Here is a 5,917-nt window from a genome sequence, read left to right as displayed (position 1 = left end):
GCAAACAATAACAATAGCAAAATCTAACGCAAGCATGAGAGAATGGAATGGGCGATATCGGGATGATCAAAGGGGGGGCTTGCCTGGTTGTTCTGGCAAGGAGGAGTCGTTGTCGACGTAGTCGATCACAGGGGCAGCATTGGTCTCGGGGTCTACCTGAGAGAAGAGGGGGAAGAAACAGTAAATATAAAGCAAACATAACATCACAAAGCGTAACATGGCAATATGTTGCCGGGTGTGACTTAACGTATGGCTACACGATATAGGTGCAGGGGGAAAACAACCGGGAATGTATTCCCGGTTCCGGACCTGTGTCACACATATGACCGGAGGGGAAAAGTTCCATGTTCAGCATGCTAGAGGCATGTGACAGATGAACGGACCGCATATTCGGATTCGTTGGATTTTTCTGAGCAACTTTCATATAGAAAACATTTTCATCGGAGTTACGGTTTAATTTCTATGAATTTTCAAAGATTAAAGCCATTTCTGGAATTATTTAAATTAGCAGAAAAGGAAATATGAGATCAGCATGACATAGGTGTGACGTCAGCAGTCAACAGTCCGGTTGACAGGTCAAAGCTGACCAGTGGGTCCCACATGTCATAGAGAGGGGGCTAACAGTGGGTTATTTTAAAAGAACAGGGGGTAATTAGCAGTTGGGCCCCACATGTCAGTGGCTAATTAGATTAACTAATTAACTTTAGTTATATAAACATTTTAATTAACAGAATAACTCTGGGGCCCGCATGTCAATGACACTGGGCTGCCCAGTCAGCATGTTGACTGGGTCAACCCAGTCAACGGGGCCCGTGGGGCCCATTGGCAGCGACACAAGGAGGGCCGTGTGGCGGACAGGTCAGCAGGCGACGCCGGAGTCGCTCTGGCGACCCTCTCGCGGCGGCTCCTCGCCGGAGTTGGCCGGAAAACGACCTCAGGGGCCCGTTTCGGCCGCGGTTTGAACCTACGGCACCGCAGGGCTCGCGCGCATCTGACTGGGTGGTGGCTTGGCCGGAGCGCGCCTGCAGCGACGGCGGCGAGTACGAGCAGCGACGGCGCTCGGGTGCACGGCGGGGACATTGCTAGGGGCACGGCGAGGCGAGCCAGAAGGCTTGCCCCGCCTCTGGGAGCGTGCTGAGCATGACGGGGTGGCCGGCTACGAGCTCCGCGAGCCGTGGCTACGGTGGTGAACCCCACGACGGCGACAAGCTCGGGCATGACGGGGGAACCAGCTACGGGTAGTGGCAGAAGCAGGGAAGAGAAAGAAAGGGGGGAGGTCCGGCGGTCACTTCCGTTGCTGGGAAGGCCCGAGGAAGAGTCGAGGTGGCCGGAGACGGCGTCGGTGTGCGGCGGGCCGAGGCGGACGGAGGTTGAAGAAGGCGGTCGTGATGGCGCTCTAGCGCCTCCGAGCTCTTGCGGATGGCACCAGGGGGCGTAGCGGATGATGGCGAGGAGCTACGTCATGGCGAAGACGCGCGTGGTGGCCGGTGGCCACGAGGGCGACGGCGGCCATGGCGTTCGGATGCGATGGGGAGGGGATCTGGGGTGCGAGGGAGAGACGAAGCGGGCGAGGGGAAAGGACTGGCGCGAGTGGGGTGGCAGAGCAAGTGGAAGGGGAGCCCGAGGCGTCGCCCTTATCCTCTCCCGGTGAGGTCGGCGAGGTGGTCGGGTGGCGCCGAGGCGCCCGGTCGGTCAAACAGTGGGAGGTGGGAGACGACAGGGGAGGGGTAGTGGGCCACATGGCCTGTTGGGCTTAGCCTGGAGGGTTAGGACCAGGGGGTCAGGGGCCTTTTCTCTATCTCTCCCCTTTTTCTTTCTTTGGCTCTTTTCCTTTTACAAAAAAAATGCTATGCAATATTTGAGCTGCCAAAAGGAGTTCTGAAAAATGTGGGACTTGGCCAAATAAATACATTACAATATTTGGCACCTGCCACAAAAAGTTTGGGAGGAGTTTGAAATGATTTGGATATTTCACAATTGGAAAAGCATTTAAAAAATGCTGATTTGGAAATGCTTTAATTCCCAGGGGAAATTAGTTATCTCAAATGATGTTGAATCATTCATGACATTTAGTCAGTGGATATTTTCAACCCAGCGAACATTTTTGTTTTACTGTTTGGAGGAATATTTTATTTGACTTTATTTTAAAATTGAATTTGAATTGGTTTTGAATCAACGTGAGATTAGCAACAGTAACAATGATGACATGGCGCCATTAACAGAGATTACTGTAGCACAACACTGGGGGTGTTACACAGTAGCCCCCGAGACTCTAGTTGGCTTTGAAAAAGTCGAACAGAGGATCGAAACTACTGTCTGGATGCTAATAATTTAATATATATGCATGCCTCGTCTTCGGCTCCGAACTCCATCTCCGAAGAGGTAGCGGAGATGAATCGGAAGTTAAAGCGGTCCGAAGACGACCTCGATCTGTTGCAAAAGCAGGTCGAACGGACCCAAGGTAAGCCGAAAGCTGACGCTCGGCTAAAGTTACCTTGTGTTTCTTTTAGCTTTATTGCTAATGTCGAGCTGTTTTTATGGCAGCTGCAACTACGAAGCTTGAAGCCCTGAATGCCGAGCTACAAAAGGCTCGGTGGGAGGCCGAGTAGCAGAAGGCTGCGGCTGCGAAGGTCAAGAAGGAGCTGACCGGAGAGAAGGCATCCCGTAGCAAGGACTAGGCTCGGGTCCTCGAGATCGAGGAAATCCTGAAGGGCGTGTACCTAGAACGCGACACCCCAGGAGGAGCAAAAGAAGGTGACCGCCGAGCTCCAGAAGTTGAGCTCGGCAAACGCTGAGGCCCAGATCCAGGCCCGGGCAGATCGCGAAGTGCTCCAGCAAGTGAGGCAGATCGCTGCTGGTAAGCCGTTCTTACTTTAGTGTATTTTTGGCTGCAAGAGGTTCGCCAAGCTTAATCAACTCTGGTGATCCGCAGACGCCTTTGTTGATCTGCCTAGGAGTGTTTCCAACGCCGAACGCTACTTTGGTGCTTAGGAGGGCCATGCCACGGAGAAGGCGTTCTGGCAGAAGTTCCAGGCACCGTCGCATCCGCCACTACTGAATCACCAAATGAAGTAGCTAATGGAGTTCAATGACCGGACAAGCCAATTGAATGGTTGAGGGTAATACTAGAACTCTTGCTTAAACCTTTTAAGTAATAAAGCGCCCCTTTTCGAAAAAATACTAGGGCTCTGATTGTAGATGCTCTAAGGTGCACGTAGAAGCTGTGCGTACGAGTAGCATTTTTTGACCAGATCATTTATAAGATTCCAGTCTATTCTAACAAGTTGACCGAGGACCTAGTGGTTAACACTCGGCCGGCTGTCGTATGCTCGAAAAATCCACCCGGCCGGCTCTATAATCCACTAGTCTCAACTCTCATTTTAGATCTCACACAAGCACAAGCGATGATGGCCAGAGCGAGGAGCTCCTGTCTCCTTGCCCTGTTCCTGTTCTTCTGCTTCTACTTCTGTTCCACTTCATCAATCCATGCCAATTCCGCTGTCTCGCTGCCCTTCGACTTCTCGCACCCCACTGCAATCCTCATCTTCCCCGAGCCTACATCCATCACTGCGACTGCGAGTGCGAGACCTGGCAGAAGCAGAGCGAACAGCACCGCCCGGGTGTCGTACGCGAAGAGAGTGCCCCATGGCCACGGGCAGAACCTCGGCTTCCTCCTGTCCCAGAATTCCACCGCCGACTGGTACTGGTACACGGGCCACCGCCTTGCCTGCTTCAGCCCGGAGACTGAGGATCACAGCAGCAAGCTCATCGCCATCGGCGTGAGATCTACGGAGGGCACGGGGACGAGTTTTTCGCCGAGCAAGAACCTATCGTCTGCTCCTCTGCCCCGTGTTTCCTACCTTGCTCCTCACGCTGCTGAATTATCCTTCAATTGCAGCGGATCCTATCACCACCGTGATAAGTTCCTTGGGATTAACACCACCGAATTATGCGATCCTGTCTTTTTTGTGTTCTTACAAGAACAGCAAAAATCATTTGCTTTCTCTGCTGGTTCATTGGGAGGTGTGGGATTTCACAACCTCACAGGTTGCAGAATCACACGAGGAGCTTCATTTTACTTACTAGATGGTATATCACACGTACCACACGACGAAGTGGAAGAGTACCCAGTCGACAGCAATATCACAGGCTCCCCTACGAACCTAGGGCGCGAAGATTGTTGTCCGGTACATATGGCCGGAGAGCGACGAGGAAACTGCACGTTGCAGCCCGCGGGAAGGCCGTATCGTCGTAGTTGGAGCAAGCAGCTGTTGCGGCTTCGGCCTTGATAGGGTTGAATTGACCTGCGCCGTGGCAGCCGTGCTGCTCTGCTGCATGCGTAGCAAGAGGCCGCGGCAGAGCACTGCTAGGCCTGTCGAACTGGAAGACGTCGAGCACATGATAAGAGAACCTGAGCTGAGGCGAGCATTGGACCTAGGGAGTTCAGGTACAGCGAGCTCGCCGCCGCGACGGACAACTTCGTAGAGGAGAGGAAGATTGGGAGAGGGGGATTCGGTCCGGTGTACAGAGGCTACTTGACTGGTCACGACCGTCATGTGGCCATCAAGATGCTCTCAGAGGATCAATCTGTGCAGGGCCGCCTGAAGGAGTTTCAGGCAGAGGTCACCATAATGAGCCAGCTGAGGCACCGCAACATCGTCCACCTCGTCAGCTGGTGCGGTCGCCGGAGAGAACTGGCGCCTGTCTACGAGCTCATGCCCGGAGGCAGCCTCGACACGCACCTCTATAATCCTGACCGGACGATAACTTGGTCTGAGAGGTAAATGATTCTTTTCTTTTGCAACGAACAGTCACTTGGCTTAGTCTCACCTGGAAAGTTAAGGTTGATCGATGTCCACGCTGTAGGTACAAGATCGCGCTGGGGCTGGGCTCCGCGTTGCGGTACCTCCGCACAGAGTGCGAGCAGTGCGTGGTGCACGGGGACATCAAGCCTGCAAACGTGATGCTCGGCGCGTCGCGCAACGCCAAGCTCGGCGACTTCGGGCTGGCGAGGCTCGTCGACCACGGCGCTGAGCCGCAGACGACGCAGGTCGTGGCAGGCACCGTCGGGTACATTGACCCGGAGTTCGTCAACGGCCGCAGGCCGAGCGCTGAGTCCGACGTGTACAGCTTCGGCGTCATGCTCCTCGAGATCGCCTGCGGCAGGCGGCCGGCGTCGAGGGGGCCAGGCCACGCCTCGGCGGCGCTGCTGGCGTCGGTCCGGGAGATGTACTGCCGGAACCAGATCCTTGACGCGGCGGACAGTAGGCTCGACGGCGTCTTCGACGGGCTGCAGATGGAGCGTCTGCTCGTGACAGGGCTTTGGTGCGCGCAGCACGATCCAGCGCGGCGGCCGTCGGTGACGCAGGCTGTCGATGTGATACGATCTGAGGACGCCAGGTTGCCGGTGCTTTAAGCGGTGCGTGGTTCTGGGGATATTCATAGTTAGACAAGTGGGTTTGCCGCACTACACTGCAATGCATTCATCAGAGGGGTACAGGTACAGATATACGAGTGTTCCCAACGTCTCCCGAGTCTTGAGGCACGCAGGCCATCGTGGAGAGTTGGTTTAGATCCTAAATACTAGGAGAGGATTAGGGCATGTACAATAATTGATAAGACAGCCTTGCATGTAATTTAAAGATGGCAGAAAAGTATACCTCCAATGGGTTATATTTTAACTTTATCTTCAATAACTAGTCATTCTTCAAAACATGATAAGACAAATTGTGCTAAGAGATCATCTCTTGTCTTATCTTAAATAAGAGAAGACAAGCCTTTTCTTATGAGTTCTCTCTCCTTCAACTCATCATTTATCCTACATGGTACTCCTAAGATAGCACCATTGTACATGCCCTTACAACAAGTACAACGGTTACATAATAGTACAGGTGAAGGACGGTCACATTTGACACCC

At 53.6% G+C, this 5,917-nt stretch overlaps 1 pseudogene; it reads left to right on the top strand.

Moving 5' to 3' along the window:
- The first annotated feature begins 3,407 nt into the window (after nt 1-3,407).
- Nucleotides 3,408-5,449, top strand: LOC119338930 (annotated as a pseudogene).
- Nucleotides 5,450-5,917: the final 468 nt, after the last annotated feature.

This window comes from Triticum dicoccoides, chromosome 7B (genome assembly GCF_002162155.2).
Source record: "Triticum dicoccoides isolate Atlit2015 ecotype Zavitan chromosome 7B, WEW_v2.0, whole genome shotgun sequence".
Lineage (NCBI taxonomy): Eukaryota > Viridiplantae > Streptophyta > Magnoliopsida > Poales > Poaceae > Triticum > Triticum dicoccoides.
This window is presented reverse-complemented; position numbering and strand designations above follow the sequence as displayed.